At 46.1% G+C, this 20,488-nt stretch overlaps 9 non-coding genes across 9 annotated transcripts; all 9 read left to right on the top strand.

The window, feature by feature from the left end:
- The first annotated feature begins 792 nt into the window (after positions 1–792).
- LOC130318971 (U2 spliceosomal RNA) lies at positions 793–983 on the top strand. The gene has a single exon (XR_008865391.1). It is a non-coding gene; the product is annotated as a U2 spliceosomal RNA (small nuclear RNA).
- A 2,091-nt stretch (positions 984–3,074) lies between these two features.
- Positions 3,075–3,265, top strand: LOC130318970 (U2 spliceosomal RNA). The gene has a single exon (XR_008865390.1). It is a non-coding gene; the product is annotated as a U2 spliceosomal RNA (small nuclear RNA).
- Positions 3,266–5,361: 2,096 nt separating this feature from the next.
- LOC130318969 (U2 spliceosomal RNA) lies at positions 5,362–5,552 on the top strand. The gene has a single exon (XR_008865389.1). It is a non-coding gene; the product is annotated as a U2 spliceosomal RNA (small nuclear RNA).
- A 2,099-nt stretch (positions 5,553–7,651) lies between these two features.
- LOC130318968 (U2 spliceosomal RNA) lies at positions 7,652–7,842 on the top strand. Its single transcript, XR_008865388.1, has one exon. It is a non-coding gene; the product is annotated as a U2 spliceosomal RNA (small nuclear RNA).
- A 2,098-nt stretch (positions 7,843–9,940) lies between these two features.
- LOC130318991 (U2 spliceosomal RNA) lies at positions 9,941–10,131 on the top strand. The gene has a single exon (XR_008865409.1). It is a non-coding gene; the product is annotated as a U2 spliceosomal RNA (small nuclear RNA).
- A 2,088-nt stretch (positions 10,132–12,219) lies between these two features.
- Positions 12,220–12,410, top strand: LOC130318990 (U2 spliceosomal RNA). The gene has a single exon (XR_008865408.1). It is a non-coding gene; the product is annotated as a U2 spliceosomal RNA (small nuclear RNA).
- A 2,090-nt stretch (positions 12,411–14,500) lies between these two features.
- On the top strand, positions 14,501–14,691 carry LOC130318989 (U2 spliceosomal RNA). The gene has a single exon (XR_008865407.1). It is a non-coding gene; the product is annotated as a U2 spliceosomal RNA (small nuclear RNA).
- A 2,084-nt stretch (positions 14,692–16,775) lies between these two features.
- LOC130318979 (U2 spliceosomal RNA) lies at positions 16,776–16,966 on the top strand. Its single transcript, XR_008865398.1, has one exon. It is a non-coding gene; the product is annotated as a U2 spliceosomal RNA (small nuclear RNA).
- Positions 16,967–19,057: 2,091 nt separating this feature from the next.
- On the top strand, positions 19,058–19,248 carry LOC130318967 (U2 spliceosomal RNA). The gene has a single exon (XR_008865387.1). It is a non-coding gene; the product is annotated as a U2 spliceosomal RNA (small nuclear RNA).
- Positions 19,249–20,488: the final 1,240 nt, after the last annotated feature.

Below are 20,488 nucleotides of genomic sequence, written 5' to 3'. Positions count from 1 at the left end.
GCACTGTGCTGTGATGTCACTCAATACCACTGACATCACTAGGTGTAAACAACATCTCTCCTTTGCTGTGTATGTGACTATGGAGCTGTTTGGTGATGTCGTCTATTATGGCCTTCATAGAAGCAACAGGAGATTGTTGCATCCATCTAGAACCCTCAGAACTACAGTGCTATGATGTCACTCACTTCCACAGGCCTTGCAGAGTGTAAACAACAACAACCCAGCTTTGTTGTGTATGTAACCATAGGGATTTGTGATGTCACCTAGAACCTTCACAGCAGCGACAGCTTTATGAGGAGCATCAGCACTGCTCTGCCTGAGCAGAACCATCACCGCCATAGGTTGTCAAATAACCCGGATTTAACCCACACAGGTAAGTCCAATGGGGTGCAGGCATGTCCTCTATGCTTACAGCTTCCCGTGGGTGTTGGTTTGATACCGTTTGGGGACAGCCAAGGAGGCATCTACAGGCAACAAAGGTAGGTGTGTGCTTGTGTGTGTGTTTCCTATGCAGATCCTAAGCCCAGTGTCACATGCAAGTAGGAGGAGTAAGAAGGGTTCCTGGCAAATCCGGGTTATGGATTGCATTTAAAAAGGCCCCGTGGGAGTGCAATGGGCCCCTGTCTTGCTGCTTAGCAATAATGGTATGGGTTTAGGTTCTGCTGTGTGTACTGGTGGTTGACTGCCCCCCAGCCCAGAGTGTGCATGGAAAATTGTCTGGCAGCCTCCCTGACAGCAAGCAGTGATAGTGCCCATGAAGGGGACCTTGTTGGGCCCGCCCCTTTCACGGTTATCGCTTCTCGGCCTTTTGGCTAAGATCAAGTGTAGTATCTGTTCTTATCAGTTTAATATCTGATACGTCCCCTATCTGGGGACCATATATTAAATGGATTTTTGAGAACGGGGGCCGATTTCGAAGCTTGCTTCCGTCGCCCTATGCATTGACCCGATATGGCAGTATCTTCGGGTACAGTGCACCACCCCCTTACAGGGTTAAAAAGAAAGATTCCTACTTTCATTGCTACCTGCTTGCTGGCTAGCCAGCTAGCCAGCCCTGTGGGCCTTGCTGCTGCAGCCAAAAAACAAAAGGTGGTGCTGCTGCTGCTGCTGCTTCTGCTGCTTCTGCTTCTGCTTGTGTCTGGCCCCTGTTGGAGCGTCCAGGCACAGGACTTCTGCTGCTGCTGACTAAATGGCCTCCTTAATTGGATCATTTGAGTAGCCAGCACACCTGTGCAGGTAGGGCATGACATGATAGGCAGCTGCCTTGATAGCGGGTGGGTGCTGAATGTTCCTAATTGACAAAATAAGATTAATGCTTATGAAGAAATATAAAATCTCATCCCTTCCCCAATATCGCGCCACACCCCTACCCCTTAATTCCCTGGTTGAACTTGATGGACATATGTCTTTTTTCGACCGTACTAACTATGTAACTATGTAACATAACATGGGGGGGGGGGGGGTCTCCTGGCTGTTCACACAGGTGTGTCATTGCTGTACATTGACCATGCATTGCTTCTGTGGTATTGCAAAGGCAAAGACAAATGCTTCCAGCCATCCATTGCACTAATGGATTGGTCATCAGCTGGCTGTCTATGTCCCGCATCAATATAGACCAAAGTACAGAGGGTTAGGCTATGCTATTGTGTACCTACCTGATGCATCAGAAGGTGCGAGGCCCTTGCTAAATTCTGTGCACAGACTTTGAGATCTATACTTTAGACTGTATCTAAACCTGCTCCAACATGGACTGACATTCTGGCCTACTTTCAGCCGATGCGACTTGTCTGTCGCTGAACAGTCGCTTTTTATGTATTCAGCACCTATGTATAATGTTGTAAAAATGCTCTAGAAGCTAAAGTCGCAGAAATGTCACACATATTTGGCCTGCAACTTTCTGTGCGACAAATTCAGACAGGAAAAATCAGTATAAATCCTTAGAAAATTATCCCCCAGTGTCTCCATCTGCTGGCGGTATTGAATAAGCATTGCTGCACTGATGGGGTATGCATTAGACGAAAAAAAAGAAGAAAAAGAAGAATAATACGCCCAGAAAAGAGGCGAAAAGGAGAAAAACGTAAAAAAACGTGAAAAAAAAGTAAGAGGAAGAGAAGGGAAAAAAAGGTGGAAATGGGTTTAAAAGTGATTTCGGCGGAGAATATATATATATATATATATATATATATATATATATATATATACGCGCACACACACACATATATATAAACGTATTCTCCGTTGAGATATTGCAGCCGCTGCTGTGTCCAGGCCCAGGAGCCTTAGCACTGTGCTGTGATGTCACTCAATACCACTGACATCACTAGGTGTAAACAACATCTCTCCTTTGCTGTGTATGTGACTATGGAGCTGTTTGGTGATGTCGTCTATTATGGCCTTCATAGAAGCAACAGGAGATTGTTGCATCCATCTAGAACCCTCAGAACTACAGTGCTATGATGTCACTCACTTCCACAGGCCTTGCAGAGTGTAAACAACAACAACCCAGCTTTGTTGTGTATGTAACCATAGGGATTTGTGATGTCACCTAGAACCTTCACAGCAGCGACAGCTTTATGAGGAGCATCAGCACTGCTCTGCCTGAGCAGAACCATCACCGCCATAGGTTGTCAAATAACCCGGATTTAACCCACACAGGTAAGTCCAATGGGGTGCAGGCATGTCCTCTATGCTTACAGCTTCCCGTGGGTGTTGGTTTGATACCGTTTGGGGACAGCCAAGGAGGCATCTGCAGGCAACAAAGGTAGGTGTGTGCTTGTGTGTGTGTTTCCTATGCAGATCCTAAGCCCAGTGTCACATGCAAGTAGGAGGAGTAAGAAGGGTTCCTGGCAAATCCGGGTTATGGATTGCATTTAAAAAGGCCCCGTGGGAGTGCAATGGGCCCCTGTCTTGCTGCTTAGCAATAATGGTATGGGTTTAGGTTCTGCTGTGTGTACTGGTGGTTGACTGCCCCCCAGCCCAGAGTGTGCATGGAAAATTGTCTGGCAGCCTCCCTGACAGCAAGCAGTGATAGTGCCCATGAAGGGGACCTTGTTGGGCCCGCCCCTTTCACGGTTATCGCTTCTCGGCCTTTTGGCTAAGATCAAGTGTAGTATCTGTTCTTATCAGTTTAATATCTGATACGTCCCCTATCTGGGGACCATATATTAAATGGATTTTTGAGAACGGGGGCCGATTTCGAAGCTTGCTTCCGTCGCCCTATGCATTGACCCGATATGGCAGTATCTTCGGGTACAGTGCACCACCCCCTTACAGGGTTAAAAAGAAAGATTCCTACTTTCATTGCTACCTGCTTGCTGGCTAGCCAGCTAGCCAGCCCTGTGGGCCTTGCTGCTGCAGCCAAAAAACAAAAGGTGGTGCTGCTGCTGCTGCTTCTGCTGCTTCTGCTTCTGCTTGTGTCTGGCCCCTGTTGGAGCGTCCAGGCACAGGACTTCTGCTGCTGCTGACTAAATGGCCTCCTTAATTGGATCATTTGAGTAGCCAGCACACCTGTGCAGGTAGGGCATGACATGATAGGCAGCTGCCTTGATAGCGGGTGGGTGCTGAATGTTCCTAATTGACAAAATAAGATTAATGCTTATGAAGAAATATAAAATCTCATCCCTTCCCCAATATCGCGCCACACCCCTACCCCTTAATTCCCTGGTTGAACTTGATGGACATATGTCTTTTTTCGACCGTACTAACTATGTAACTATGTAACATAACATGGGGGGGGGGGGGGGGGTCTCCTGGCTGTTCACACAGGTGTGTCATTGCTGTACATTGACCATGCATTGCTTCTGTGGTATTGCAAAGGCAAAGACAAATGCTTCCAGCCATCCATTGCACTAATGGATTGGTCATCAGCTGGCTGTCTATGTCCCGCATCAATATAGACCAAAGTACAGAGGGTTAGGCTATGCTATTGTGCACCTACCTGATGCATCAGAAGGTGCGAGGCCCTTGCTAAATTCTGTGCACAGACTTTGAGATCTATACTTTAGACTGTATCTAAACCTGCTCCAACATGGACTGACATTCTGGCCTACTTTCAGCCGATGCGACTTGTCTGTCGCTGAACAGTCGCTTTTTATGTATTCAGCACCTATGTATAATGTTGTAAAAATGCTCTAGAAGCTAAAGTCGCAGAAATGTCACACATATTTGGCCTGCAACTTTCTGTGCGACAAATTCAGACAGGAAAAATCAGTATAAATCCTTAGAAAATTATCCCCCAGTGTCTCCATCTGCTGGCGGTATTGAATAAGCATTGCTGCACTGATGGGGTATGCATTAGACGAAAAAAAAGAAGAAAAAGAAGAATAATACGCCCAGAAAAGAGGCGAAAAGGAGAAAAACGTAAAAAAACGTGAAAAAAAAGTAAGAGGAAGAGAAGGGAAAAAAAGGTGGAAATGGGTTTAAAAGTGATTTCGGCGGAGAAATATATATATGTATATATATATATATATATATATATATATATATATACGCGCACACACACACATATATATAAACGTATTCTCCGTTGAGATATTGCAGCCGCTGCTGTGTCCAGGCCCAGGAGCCTTAGCACTGTGCTGTGATGTCACTCAATACCACTGACATCACTAGGTGTAAACAACATCTCTCCTTTGCTGTGTATGTGACTATGGAGCTGTTTGGTGATGTCGTCTATTATGGCCTTCATAGAAGCAACAGGAGATTGTTGCATCCATCTAGAACCCTCAGAACTACAGTGCTATGATGTCACTCACTTCCACAGGCCTTGCAGAGTGTAAACAACAACAACCCAGCTTTGTTGTGTATGTAACCATAGGGATTTGTGATGTCACCTAGAACCTTCACAGCAGCGACAGCTTTATGAGGAGCATCAGCACTGCTCTGCCTGAGCAGAACCATCACCGCCATAGGTTGTCAAATAACCCGGATTTAACCCACACAGGTAAGTCCAATGGGGTGCAGGCATGTCCTCTATGCTTACAGCTTCCCGTGGGTGTTGGTTTGATACCGTTTGGGGACAGCCAAGGAGGCATCTACAGGCAACAAAGGTAGGTGTGTGCTTGTGTGTGTGTTTCCTATGCAGATCCTAAGCCCAGTGTCACATGCAAGTAGGAGGAGTAAGAAGGGTTCCTGGCAAATCCGGGTTATGGATTGCATTTAAAAAGGCCCCGTGGGAGTGCAATGGGCCCCTGTCTTGCTGCTTAGCAATAATGGTATGGGTTTAGGTTCTGCTGTGTGTACTGGTGGTTGACTGCCCCCCAGCCCAGAGTGTGCATGGAAAATTGTCTGGCAGCCTCCCTGACAGCAAGCAGTGATAGTGCCCATGAAGGGGACCTTGTTGGGCCCGCCCCTTTCACGGTTATCGCTTCTCGGCCTTTTGGCTAAGATCAAGTGTAGTATCTGTTCTTATCAGTTTAATATCTGATACGTCCCCTATCTGGGGACCATATATTAAATGGATTTTTGAGAACGGGGGCCGATTTCGAAGCTTGCTTCCGTCGCCCTATGCATTGACCCGATATGGCAGTATCTTCGGGTACAGTGCACCACCCCCTTACAGGGTTAAAAAGAAAGATTCCTACTTTCATTGCTACCTGCTTGCTGGCTAGCCAGCTAGCCAGCCCTGTGGGCCTTGCTGCTGCAGCCAAAAAACAAAAGGTGGTGCTGCTGCTGCTGCTGCTTCTGCTGCTTCTGCTTCTGCTTGTGTCTGGCCCCTGTTGGAGCGTCCAGGCACAGGACTTCTGCTGCTGCTGACTAAATGGCCTCCTTAATTGGATCATTTGAGTAGCCAGCACACCTGTGCAGGTAGGGCATGACATGATAGGCAGCTGCCTTGATAGCGGGTGGGTGCTGAATGTTCCTAATTGACAAAATAAGATTAATGCTTATGAAGAAATATAAAATCTCATCCCTTCCCCAATATCGCGCCACACCCCTACCCCTTAATTCCCTGGTTGAACTTGATGGACATATGTCTTTTTTCGACCGTACTAACTATGTAACTATGTAACATAACATGGGGGGGGGGGGGGGGGTCTCCTGGCTGTTCACACAGGTGTGTCATTGCTGTACATTGACCATGCATTGCTTCTGTGGTATTGCAAAGGCAAAGACAAATGCTTCCAGCCATCCATTGCACTAATGGATTGGTCATCAGCTGGCTGTCTATGTCCCGCATCAATATAGACCAAAGTACAGAGGGTTAGGCTATGCTATTGTGCACCTACCTGATGCATCAGAAGGTGCGAGGCCCTTGCTAAATTCTGTGCACAGACTTTGAGATCTATACTTTAGACTGTATCTAAACCTGCTCCAACATGGACTGACATTCTGGCCTACTTTCAGCCGATGCGACTTGTCTGTCGCTGAACAGTCGCTTTTTATGTATTCAGCACCTATGTATAATGTTGTAAAAATGCTCTAGAAGCTAAAGTCGCAGAAATGTCACACATATTTGGCCTGCAACTTTCTGTGCGACAAATTCAGACAGGAAAAATCAGTATAAATCCTTAGAAAATTATCCCCCAGTGTCTCCATCTGCTGGCGGTATTGAATAAGCATTGCTGCACTGATGGGGTATGCATTAGACGAAAAAAAAGAAGAAAAAGAAGAATAATACGCCCAGAAAAGAGGCGAAAAGGAGAAAAACGTAAAAAAACGTGAAAAAAAAGTAAGAGGAAGAGAAGGGAAAAAAAGGTGGAAATGGGTTTAAAAGTGATTTCGGCGGAGAAATATATATATATATATATATATATATATATATATATATATATATACGCGCACACACACACATATATATATAAACGTATTCTCCGTTGAGATATTGCAGCCGCTGCTGTGTCCAGGCCCAGGAGCCTTAGCACTGTGCTGTGATGTCACTCAATACCACTGACATCACTAGGTGTAAACAACATCTCTCCTTTGCTGTGTATGTGACTATGGAGCTGTTTGGTGATGTCGTCTATTATGGCCTTCATAGAAGCAACAGGAGATTGTTGCATCCATCTAGAACCCTCAGAACTACAGTGCTATGATGTCACTCACTTCCACAGGCCTTGCAGAGTGTAAACAACAACAACCCAGCTTTGTTGTGTATGTAACCATAGGGATTTGTGATGTCACCTAGAACCTTCACAGCAGCGACAGCTTTATGAGGAGCATCAGCACTGCTCTGCCTGAGCAGAACCATCACCGCCATAGGTTGTCAAATAACCCGGATTTAACCCACACAGGTAAGTCCAATGGGGTGCAGGCATGTCCTCTATGCTTACAGCTTCCCGTGGGTGTTGGTTTGATACCGTTTGGGGACAGCCAAGGAGGCATCTACAGGCAACAAAGGTAGGTGTGTGCTTGTGTGTGTGTTTCCTATGCAGATCCTAAGCCCAGTGTCACATGCAAGTAGGAGGAGTAAGAAGGGTTCCTGGCAAATCCGGGTTATGGATTGCATTTAAAAAGGCCCCGTGGGAGTGCAATGGGCCCCTGTCTTGCTGCTTAGCAATAATGGTATGGGTTTAGGTTCTGCTGTGTGTACTGGTGGTTGACTGCCCCCCAGCCCAGAGTGTGCATGGAAAATTGTCTGGCAGCCTCCCTGACAGCAAGCAGTGATAGTGCCCATGAAGGGGACCTTGTTGGGCCCGCCCCTTTCACGGTTATCGCTTCTCGGCCTTTTGGCTAAGATCAAGTGTAGTATCTGTTCTTATCAGTTTAATATCTGATACGTCCCCTATCTGGGGACCATATATTAAATGGATTTTTGAGAACGGGGGCCGATTTCGAAGCTTGCTTCCGTCGCCCTATGCATTGACCCGATATGGCAGTATCTTCGGGTACAGTGCACCACCCCCTTACAGGGTTAAAAAGAAAGATTCCTACTTTCATTGCTACCTGCTTGCTGGCTAGCCAGCTAGCCAGCCCTGTGGGCCTTGCTGCTGCAGCCAAAAAACAAAAGGTGGTGCTGCTGCTGCTGCTGCTTCTGCTGCTTCTGCTTCTGCTTGTGTCTGGCCCCTGTTGGAGCGTCCAGGCACAGGACTTCTGCTGCTGCTGACTAAATGGCCTCCTTAATTGGATCATTTGAGTAGCCAGCACACCTGTGCAGGTAGGGCATGACATGATAGGCAGCTGCCTTGATAGCGGGTGGGTGCTGAATGTTCCTAATTGACAAAATAAGATTAATGCTTATGAAGAAATATAAAATCTCATCCCTTCCCCAATATCGCGCCACACCCCTACCCCTTAATTCCCTGGTTGAACTTGATGGACATATGTCTTTTTTCGACCGTACTAACTATGTAACTATGTAACATAACATGGGGGGGGGGGGGGGGGGTCTCCTGGCTGTTCACACAGGTGTGTCATTGCTGTACATTGACCATGCATTGCTTCTGTGGTATTGCAAAGGCAAAGACAAATGCTTCCAGCCATCCATTGCACTAATGGATTGGTCATCAGCTGGCTGTCTATGTCCCGCATCAATATAGACCAAAGTACAGAGGGTTAGGCTATGCTATTGTGCACCTACCTGATGCATCAGAAGGTGCGAGGCCCTTGCTAAATTCTGTGCACAGACTTTGAGATCTATACTTTAGACTGTATCTAAACCTGCTCCAACATGGACTGACATTCTGGCCTACTTTCAGCCGATGCGACTTGTCTGTCGCTGAACAGTCGCTTTTTATGTATTCAGCACCTATGTATAATGTTGTAAAAATGCTCTAGAAGCTAAAGTCGCAGAAATGTCACACATATTTGGCCTGCAACTTTCTGTGCGACAAATTCAGACAGGAAAAATCAGTATAAATCCTTAGAAAATTATCCCCCAGTGTCTCCATCTGCTGGCGGTATTGAATAAGCATTGCTGCACTGATGGGGTATGCATTAGACGAAAAAAAAGAAGAAAAAGAAGAATAATACGCCCAGAAAAGAGGCGAAAAGGAGAAAAACGTAAAAAAACGTGAAAAAAAAGTAAGAGGAAGAGAAGGGAAAAAAAGGTGGAAATGGGTTTAAAAGTGATTTCGGCGGAGAAATATATATATATATATATATATATATATATATATATATATATACGCGCACACACACACATATATATATAAACGTATTCTCCGTTGAGATATTGCAGCCGCTGCTGTGTCCAGGCCCAGGAGCCTTAGCACTGTGCTGTGATGTCACTCAATACCACTGACATCACTAGGTGTAAACAACATCTCTCCTTTGCTGTGTATGTGACTATGGAGCTGTTTGGTGATGTCGTCTATTATGGCCTTCATAGAAGCAACAGGAGATTGTTGCATCCATCTAGAACCCTCAGAACTACAGTGCTATGATGTCACTCACTTCCACAGGCCTTGCAGAGTGTAAACAACAACAACCCAGCTTTGTTGTGTATGTAACCATAGGGATTTGTGATGTCACCTAGAACCTTCACAGCAGCGACAGCTTTATGAGGAGCATCAGCACTGCTCTGCCTGAGCAGAACCATCACCGCCATAGGTTGTCAAATAACCCGGATTTAACCCACACAGGTAAGTCCAATGGGGTGCAGGCATGTCCTCTATGCTTACAGCTTCCCGTGGGTGTTGGTTTGATACCGTTTGGGGACAGCCAAGGAGGCATCTGCAGGCAACAAAGGTAGGTGTGTGCTTGTGTGTGTGTTTCCTATGCAGATCCTAAGCCCAGTGTCACATGCAAGTAGGAGGAGTAAGAAGGGTTCCTGGCAAATCCGGGTTATGGATTGCATTTAAAAAGGCCCCGTGGGAGTGCAATGGGCCCCTGTCTTGCTGCTTAGCAATAATGGTATGGGTTTAGGTTCTGCTGTGTGTACTGGTGGTTGACTGCCCCCCAGCCCAGAGTGTGCATGGAAAATTGTCTGGCAGCCTCCCTGACAGCAAGCAGTGATAGTGCCCATGAAGGGGACCTTGTTGGGCCCGCCCCTTTCACGGTTATCGCTTCTCGGCCTTTTGGCTAAGATCAAGTGTAGTATCTGTTCTTATCAGTTTAATATCTGATACGTCCCCTATCTGGGGACCATATATTAAATGGATTTTTGAGAACGGGGGCCGATTTCGAAGCTTGCTTCCGTCGCCCTATGCATTGACCCGATATGGCAGTATCTTCGGGTACAGTGCACCACCCCCTTACAGGGTTAAAAAGAAAGATTCCTACTTTCATTGCTACCTGCTTGCTGGCTAGCCAGCTAGCCAGCCCTGTGGGCCTTGCTGCTGCAGCCAAAAAACAAAAGGTGGTGCTGCTGCTGCTGCTTCTGCTGCTTCTGCTTCTGCTTGTGTCTGGCCCCTGTTGGAGCGTCCAGGCACAGGACTTCTGCTGCTGCTGACTAAATGGCCTCCTTAATTGGATCATTTGAGTAGCCAGCACACCTGTGCAGGTAGGGCATGACATGATAGGCAGCTGCCTTGATAGCGGGTGGGTGCTGAATGTTCCTAATTGACAAAATAAGATTAATGCTTATGAAGAAATATAAAATCTCATCCCTTCCCCAATATCGCGCCACACCCCTACCCCTTAATTCCCTGGTTGAACTTGATGGACATATGTCTTTTTTCGACCGTACTAACTATGTAACTATGTAACATAACATGGGGGGGGGGGGGGTCTCCTGGCTGTTCACACAGGTGTGTCATTGCTGTACATTGACCATGCATTGCTTCTGTGGTATTGCAAAGGCAAAGACAAATGCTTCCAGCCATCCATTGCACTAATGGATTGGTCATCAGCTGGCTGTCTATGTCCCGCATCAATATAGACCAAAGTACAGAGGGTTAGGCTATGCTATTGTGCACCTACCTGATGCATCAGAAGGTGCGAGGCCCTTGCTAAATTCTGTGCACAGACTTTGAGATCTATACTTTAGACTGTATCTAAACCTGCTCCAACATGGACTGACATTCTGGCCTACTTTCAGCCGATGCGACTTGTCTGTCGCTGAACAGTCGCTTTTTATGTATTCAGCACCTATGTATAATGTTGTAAAAATGCTCTAGAAGCTAAAGTCGCAGAAATGTCACACATATTTGGCCTGCAACTTTCTGTGCGACAAATTCAGACAGGAAAAATCAGTATAAATCCTTAGAAAATTATCCCCCAGTGTCTCCATCTGCTGGCGGTATTGAATAAGCATTGCTGCACTGATGGGGTATGCATTAGACGAAAAAAAAGAAGAAAAAGAAGAATAATACGCCCAGAAAAGAGGCGAAAAGGAGAAAAACGTAAAAAAACGTGAAAAAAAAGTAAGAGGAAGAGAAGGGAAAAAAAGGTGGAAATGGGTTTAAAAGTGATTTCGGCGGAGAATATATATATATATATATATATATATATATATATATATATATACGCGCACACACACACATATATATAAACGTATTCTCCGTTGAGATATTGCAGCCGCTGCTGTGTCCAGGCCCAGGAGCCTTAGCACTGTGCTGTGATGTCACTCAATACCACTGACATCACTAGGTGTAAACAACATCTCTCCTTTGCTGTGTATGTGACTATGGAGCTGTTTGGTGATGTCGTCTATTATGGCCTTCATAGAAGCAACAGGAGATTGTTGCATCCATCTAGAACCCTCAGAACTACAGTGCTATGATGTCACTCACTTCCACAGGCCTTGCAGAGTGTAAACAACAACAACCCAGCTTTGTTGTGTATGTAACCATAGGGATTTGTGATGTCACCTAGAACCTTCACAGCAGCGACAGCTTTATGAGGAGCATCAGCACTGCTCTGCCTGAGCAGAACCATCACCGCCATAGGTTGTCAAATAACCCGGATTTAACCCACACAGGTAAGTCCAATGGGGTGCAGGCATGTCCTCTATGCTTACAGCTTCCCGTGGGTGTTGGTTTGATACCGTTTGGGGACAGCCAAGGAGGCATCTGCAGGCAACAAAGGTAGGTGTGTGCTTGTGTGTGTGTTTCCTATGCAGATCCTAAGCCCAGTGTCACATGCAAGTAGGAGGAGTAAGAAGGGTTCCTGGCAAATCCGGGTTATGGATTGCATTTAAAAAGGCCCCGTGGGAGTGCAATGGGCCCCTGTCTTGCTGCTTAGCAATAATGGTATGGGTTTAGGTTCTGCTGTGTGTACTGGTGGTTGACTGCCCCCCAGCCCAGAGTGTGCATGGAAAATTGTCTGGCAGCCTCCCTGACAGCAAGCAGTGATAGTGCCCATGAAGGGGACCTTGTTGGGCCCGCCCCTTTCACGGTTATCGCTTCTCGGCCTTTTGGCTAAGATCAAGTGTAGTATCTGTTCTTATCAGTTTAATATCTGATACGTCCCCTATCTGGGGACCATATATTAAATGGATTTTTGAGAACGGGGGCCGATTTCGAAGCTTGCTTCCGTCGCCCTATGCATTGACCCGATATGGCAGTATCTTCGGGTACAGTGCACCACCCCCTTACAGGGTTAAAAAGAAAGATTCCTACTTTCATTGCTACCTGCTTGCTGGCTAGCCAGCTAGCCAGCCCTGTGGGCCTTGCTGCTGCAGCCAAAAAACAAAAGGTGGTGCTGCTGCTGCTGCTTCTGCTGCTTCTGCTTCTGCTTGTGTCTGGCCCCTGTTGGAGCGTCCAGGCACAGGACTTCTGCTGCTGCTGACTAAATGGCCTCCTTAATTGGATCATTTGAGTAGCCAGCACACCTGTGCAGGTAGGGCATGACATGATAGGCAGCTGCCTTGATAGCGGGTGGGTGCTGAATGTTCCTAATTGACAAAATAAGATTAATGCTTATGAAGAAATATAAAATCTCATCCCTTCCCCAATATCGCGCCACACCCCTACCCCTTAATTCCCTGGTTGAACTTGATGGACATATGTCTTTTTTCGACCGTACTAACTATGTAACTATGTAACATAACATGGGGGGGGGGGGGGGTCTCCTGGCTGTTCACACAGGTGTGTCATTGCTGTACATTGACCATGCATTGCTTCTGTGGTATTGCAAAGGCAAAGACAAATGCTTCCAGCCATCCATTGCACTAATGGATTGGTCATCAGCTGGCTGTCTATGTCCCGCATCAATATAGACCAAAGTACAGAGGGTTAGGCTATGCTATTGTGCACCTACCTGATGCATCAGAAGGTGCGAGGCCCTTGCTAAATTCTGTGCACAGACTTTGAGATCTATACTTTAGACTGTATCTAAACCTGCTCCAACATGGACTGACATTCTGGCCTACTTTCAGCCGATGCGACTTGTCTGTCGCTGAACAGTCGCTTTTTATGTATTCAGCACCTATGTATAATGTTGTAAAAATGCTCTAGAAGCTAAAGTCGCAGAAATGTCACACATATTTGGCCTGCAACTTTCTGTGCGACAAATTCAGACAGGAAAAATCAGTATAAATCCTTAGAAAATTATCCCCCAGTGTCTCCATCTGCTGGCGGTATTGAATAAGCATTGCTGCACTGATGGGGTATGCATTAGACGAAAAAAAAGAAGAAAAAGAAGAATAATACGCCCAGAAAAGAGGCGAAAAGGAGAAAAACGTAAAAAAACGTGAAAAAAAAGTAAGAGGAAGAGAAGGGAAAAAAAGGTGGAAATGGGTTTAAAAGTGATTTCGGCGGAGATATATATATATATATATATATATATATATATATATATATATATACGCGCACACACACACATATATATAAACGTATTCTCCGTTGAGATATTGCAGCCGCTGCTGTGTCCAGGCCCAGGAGCCTTAGCACTGTGCTGTGATGTCACTCAATACCACTGACATCACTAGGTGTAAACAACATCTCTCCTTTGCTGTGTATGTGACTATGGAGCTGTTTGGTGATGTCGTCTATTATGGCCTTCATAGAAGCAACAGGAGATTGTTGCATCCATCTAGAACCCTCAGAACTACAGTGCTATGATGTCACTCACTTCCACAGGCCTTGCAGAGTGTAAACAACAACAACCCAGCTTTGTTGTGTATGTAACCATAGGGATTTGTGATGTCACCTAGAACCTTCACAGCAGCGACAGCTTTATGAGGAGCATCAGCACTGCTCTGCCTGAGCAGAACCATCACCGCCATAGGTTGTCAAATAACCCGGATTTAACCCACACAGGTAAGTCCAATGGGGTGCAGGCATGTCCTCTATGCTTACAGCTTCCCGTGGGTGTTGGTTTGATACCGTTTGGGGACAGCCAAGGAGGCATCTGCAGGCAACAAAGGTAGGTGTGTGCTTGTGTGTGTGTTTCCTATGCAGATCCTAAGCCCAGTGTCACATGCAAGTAGGAGGAGTAAGAAGGGTTCCTGGCAAATCCGGGTTATGGATTGCATTTAAAAAGGCCCCGTGGGAGTGCAATGGGCCCCTGTCTTGCTGCTTAGCAATAATGGTATGGGTTTAGGTTCTGCTGTGTGTACTGGTGGTTGACTGCCCCCCAGCCCAGAGTGTGCATGGAAAATTGTCTGGCAGCCTCCCTGACAGCAAGCAGTGATAGTGCCCATGAAGGGGACCTTGTTGGGCCCGCCCCTTTCACGGTTATCGCTTCTCGGCCTTTTGGCTAAGATCAAGTGTAGTATCTGTTCTTATCAGTTTAATATCTGATACGTCCCCTATCTGGGGACCATATATTAAATGGATTTTTGAGAACGGGGGCCGATTTCGAAGCTTGCTTCCGTCGCCCTATGCATTGACCCGATATGGCAGTATCTTCGGGTACAGTGCACCACCCCCTTACAGGGTTAAAAAGAAAGATTCCTACTTTCATTGCTACCTGCTTGCTGGCTAGCCAGCTAGCCAGCCCTGTGGGCCTTGCTGCTGCAGCCAAAAAACAAAAGGTGGTGCTGCTGCTGCTGCTTCTGCTGCTTCTGCTTGTGTCTGGCCCCTGTTGGAGCGTCCAGGCACAGGACTTCTGCTGCTGCTGACTAAATGGCCTCCTTAATTGGATCATTTGAGTAGCCAGCACACCTGTGCAGGTAGGGCATGACATGATAGGCAGCTGCCTTGATAGCGGGTGGGTGCTGAATGTTCCTAATTGACAAAATAAGATTAATGCTTATGAAGAAATATAAAATCTCATCCCTTCCCCAATATCGCGCCACACCCCTACCCCTTAATTCCCTGGTTGAACTTGATGGACATATGTCTTTTTTCGACCGTACTAACTATGTAACTATGTAACATAACATGGGGGGGGGGGGGGGGGTCTCCTGGCTGTTCACACAGGTGTGTCATTGCTGTACATTGACCATGCATTGCTTCTGTGGTATTGCAAAGGCAAAGACAAATGCTTCCAGCCATCCATTGCACTAATGGATTGGTCATCAGCTGGCTGTCTATGTCCCGCATCAATATAGACCAAAGTACAGAGGGTTAGGCTATGCTATTGTGCACCTACCTGATGCATCAGAAGGTGCGAGGCCCTTGCTAAATTCTGTGCACAGACTTTGAGATCTATACTTTAGACTGTATCTAAACCTGCTCCAACATGGACTGACATTCTGGCCTACTTTCAGCCGATGCGACTTGTCTGTCGCTGAACAGTCGCTTTTTATGTATTCAGCACCTATGTATAATGTTGTAAAAATGCTCTAGAAGCTAAAGTCGCAGAAATGTCACACATATTTGGCCTGCAACTTTCTGTGCGACAAATTCAGACAGGAAAAATCAGTATAAATCCTTAGAAAATTATCCCCCAGTGTCTCCATCTGCTGGCGGTATTGAATAAGCATTGCTGCACTGATGGGGTATGCATTAGACGAAAAAAAAGAAGAAAAAGAAGAATAATACGCCCAGAAAAGAGGCGAAAAGGAGAAAAACGTAAAAAAACGTGAAAAAAAAGTAAGAGGAAGAGAAGGGAAAAAAAGGTGGAAATGGGTTTAAAAGTGATTTCGGCGGAGATATATATATATATATATATATATATATATATATATATATATACGCGCACACACACACATATATATAAACGTATTCTCCGTTGAGATATTGCAGCCGCTGCTGTGTCCAGGCCCAGGAGCCTTAGCACTGTGCTGTGATGTCACTCAATACCACTGACATCACTAGGTGTAAACAACATCTCTCCTTTGCTGTGTATGTGACTATGGAGCTGTTTGGTGATGTCGTCTATTATGGCCTTCATAGAAGCAACAGGAGATTGTTGCATCCATCTAGAACCCTCAGAACTACAGTGCTATGATGTCACTCACTTCCACAGGCCTTGCAGAGTGTAAACAACAACAACCCAGCTTTGTTGTGTATGTAACCATAGGGATTTGTGATGTCACCTAGAACCTTCACAGCAGCGACAGCTTTATGAGGAGCATCAGCACTGCTCTGCCTGAGCAGAACCATCACCGCCATAGGTTGTCAAATAACCCGGATTTAACCCACACAGGTAAGTCCAATGGGGTGCAGGCATGTCCTCTATGCTTACAGCTTCCCGTGGGTGTTGGTTTGATACCGTTTGGGGACAGCCAAGGAGGCATCTGCAGGCAACAAAGGTAGGTGTGTGCTTGTGTGTGTGTTTCCTATGCAGATCCTAAGCCCAGTGTCACATGCAAGTAGGAGGAGTAAGAAGGGTTCCTGGCAAATCCGGGTTATGGATTGCATTTAAAAAGGCCCCGTGGGAGTGCAATGGGCCCCTGTCTTGCTGCTTAGCAATAATGGTATGGGTTTAGGTTCTGCTGTGTGTACTGGTGGTTGACTGCCCCCCAGCCCAGAGTGTGCATGGAAAATTGTCTGGCAGCCTCCCTGACAGCAAGCAGTGATAGTGCCCATGAAGGGGACCTTGTTGGGCCCGCCCCTTTCACGGTTATCGCTTCTCGGCCTTTTGGCTAAGATCAAGTGTAGTATCTGTTCTTATCAGTTTAATATCTGATACGTCCCCTATCTGGGGACCATATATTAAATGGATTTTTGAGAACGGGGGCCGATTTCGAAGCTTGCTTCCGTCGCCCTATGCATTGACCCGATATGGCAGTATCTTCGGGTACAGTGCACCACCCCCTTACAGGGTTAAAAAGAAAGATTCCTACTTTCATTGCTACCTGCTTGCTGGCTAGCCAGCTAGCCAGCCCTGTGGGCCTTGCTGCTGCAGCCAAAAAACAAAAGGTGGTGCTGCTGCTGCTGCTTCTGCTGCTTCTGCTTCTGCTTGTGTCTGGCCCCTGTTGGAGCGTCCAGGCACAGGACTTCTGCTGCTGCTGACTAAATGGCCTCCTTAATTGGATCATTTGAGTAGCCAGCACACCTGTGCAGGTAGGGCATGACATGATAGGCAGCTGCCTTGATAGCGGGTGGGTGCTGAATGTTCCTAATTGACAAAATAAGATTAATGCTTATGAAGAAATATAAAATCTCATCCCTTCCCCAATATCGCGCCACACCCCTACCCCTTAATTCCCTGGTTGAACTTGATGGACATATGTCTTTTTTCGACCGTACTAACTATGTAACTATGTAACATAACATGGGGGGGGGGGGGGGGGTCTCCTGGCTGTTCACACAGGTGTGTCATTGCTGTACATTGACCATGCATTGCTTCTGTGGTATTGCAAAGGCAAAGACAAATGCTTCCAGCCATCCATTGCACTAATGGATTGGTCATCAGCTGGCTGTCTATGTCCCGCATCAATATAGACCAAAGTACAGAGGGTTAGGCTATGCTATTGTGCACCTACCTGATGCATCAGAAGGTGCGAGGCCCTTGCTAAATTCTGTGCACAGACTTTGAGATCTATACTTTAGACTGTATCTAAACCTGCTCCAACATGGACTGACATTCTGGCCTACTTTCAGCCGATGCGACTTGTCTGTCGCTGAACAGTCGCTTTTTATGTATTCAGCACCTATGTATAATGTTGTAAAAATGCTCTAGAAGCTAAAGTCGCAGAAATGTCACACATATTTGGCCTGCAACTTTCTGTGCGACAAATTCAGACAGGAAAAATCAGTATAAATCCTTAGAAAATTATCCCCCAGTGTCTCCATCTGCTGGCGGTATTGAATAAGCATTGCTGCACTGATGGGGTATGCATTAGACGAAAAAAAAGAAGAAAAAGAAGAATAATACGCCCAGAAAAGAGGCGAAAAGGAGAAAAACGTAAAAAAACGTGAAAAAAAAGTAAGAGGAAGAGAAGGGAAAAAAAGGTGGAAATGGGTTTAAAAGTGATTTCGGCGGAGAATATATATATATATATATATATATATATATATATATATATATACGCGCACACACACACATATATATAAACGTATTCTCCGTTGAGATATTGCAGCCGCTGCTGTGTCCAGGCCCAGGAGCCTTAGCACTGTGCTGTGATGTCACTCAATACCACTGACATCACTAGGTGTAAACAACATCTCTCCTTTGCTGTGTATGTGACTATGGAGCTGTTTGGTGATGTCGTCTATTATGGCCTTCATAGAAGCAACAGGAGATTGTTGCATCCATCTAGAACCCTCAGAACTACAGTGCTATGATGTCACTCACTTCCACAGGCCTTGCAGAGTGTAAACAACAACAACCCAGCTTTGTTGTGTATGTAACCATAGGGATTTGTGATGTCACCTAGAACCTTCACAGCAGCGACAGCTTTATGAGGAGCATCAGCACTGCTCTGCCTGAGCAGAACCATCACCGCCATAGGTTGTCAAATAACCCGGATTTAACCCACACAGGTAAGTCCAATGGGGTGCAGGCATGTCCTCTATGCTTACAGCTTCCCGTGGGTGTTGGTTTGATACCGTTTGGGGACAGCCAAGGAGGCATCTGCAGGCAACAAAGGTAGGTGTGTGCTTGTGTGTGTGTTTCCTATGCAGATCCTAAGCCCAGTGTCACATGCAAGTAGGAGGAGTAAGAAGGGTTCCTGGCAAATCCGGGTTATGGATTGCATTTAAAAAGGCCCCGTGGGAGTGCAATGGGCCCCTGTCTTGCTGCTTAGCAATAATGGTATGGGTTTAGGTTCTGCTGTGTGTACTGGTGGTTGACTGCCCCCCAGCCCAGAGTGTGCATGGAAAATTGTCTGGCAGCCTCCCTGACAGCAAGCAGTGATAGTGCCCATGAAGGGGACCTTGTTGGGCCCGCCCCTTTCACGGTTATCGCTTCTCGGCCTTTTGGCTAAGATCAAGTGTAGTATCTGTTCTTATCAGTTTAATATCTGATACGTCCCCTATCTGGGGACCATATATTAAATGGATTTTTGAGAACGGGGGCCGATTTCGAAGCTTGCTTCCGTCGCCCTATGCATTGACCCGATATGGCAGTATCTTCGGGTACAGTGCACCACCCCCTTACAGGGTTAAAAAGAAAGATTCCTACTTTCATTGCTACCTGCTTGCTGGCTAGCCAGCTAGCCAGCCCTGTGGGCCTTGCTGCTGCAGCCAAAAAACAAAAGGTGGTGCTGCTGCTGCTGCTTCTGCTGCTTCTGCTTCTGCTTGTGTCTGGCCCCTGTTGGAGCGTCCAGGCACAGGACTTCTGCTGCTGCTGACTAAATGGCCTCCTTAATTGGATCATTTGAGTAGCCAGCACACCTGTGCAGGTAGGGCATGACATGATAGGCAGCTGCCTTGATAGCGGGTGGGTGCTGAATGTTCCTAATTGACAAAATAAGATTAATGCTTATGAAGAAATATAAAATCTCATCCCTTCCCCAATATCGCGCCACACCCCTACCCCTTAATTCCCTGGTTGAACTTGATGGACATATGTCTTTTTTCGACCGTACTAACTATGTAACTATGTAACATAACATGGGGGGGGGGGGGGGGGTCTCCTGGCTGTTCACACAGGTGTGTCATTGCTGTACATTGACCATGCATTGCTTCTGTGGTATTGCAAAGGCAAAGACAAATGCTTCCAGCCATCCATTGCACTAATGGATTGGTCATCAGCTGGCTGTCTATGTCCCGCATCAATATAGACCAAAGTACAGAGGGTTAGGCTATGCTATTGTGCACCTACCTGATGCATCAGAAGGTGCGAGGCCCTTGCTAAATTCTGTGCACAGACTTTGAGATCTATACTTTAGACTGTATCTAAACCTGCTCCAACATGGACTGACATTCTGGCCTACTTTCAGCCGATGCGACTTGTCTGTCGCTGAACAGTCGCTTTTTATGTATTCAGCACCTATGTATAATGTTGTAAAAATGCTCTAGAAGCTAAAGTCGCAGAAATGTCACACATATTTGGCCTGCAACTTTCTGTGCGACAAATTCAGACAGGAAAAATCAGTATAAATCCTTAGAAAATTATCCCCCAGTGTCTCCATCTGCTGGCGGTATTGAATAAGCATTGCTGCACTGATGGGGTATGCATTAGACGAAAAAAAAGAAGAAAAAGAAGAATAATACGCCCAGAAAAGAGGCGAAAAGGAGAAAAACGTAAAAAAACGTGAAAAAAAAGTAAGAGGAAGAGAAGGGAAAAAAAGGTGGAAATGGGTTTAAAAGTGATTTCGGCGGAGATATATATATATATATATATATATATATATATATATATATATATATACGCGCACACACACACATAT

Source organism: Hyla sarda, unplaced genomic scaffold (assembly GCF_029499605.1).
Source record: "Hyla sarda isolate aHylSar1 unplaced genomic scaffold, aHylSar1.hap1 scaffold_2089, whole genome shotgun sequence".
Taxonomy (NCBI): domain Eukaryota; kingdom Metazoa; phylum Chordata; class Amphibia; order Anura; family Hylidae; genus Hyla; species Hyla sarda.
Note: the sequence above shows the minus strand (reverse complement) of the source record. Positions and strands in the feature narration are given on the sequence as shown.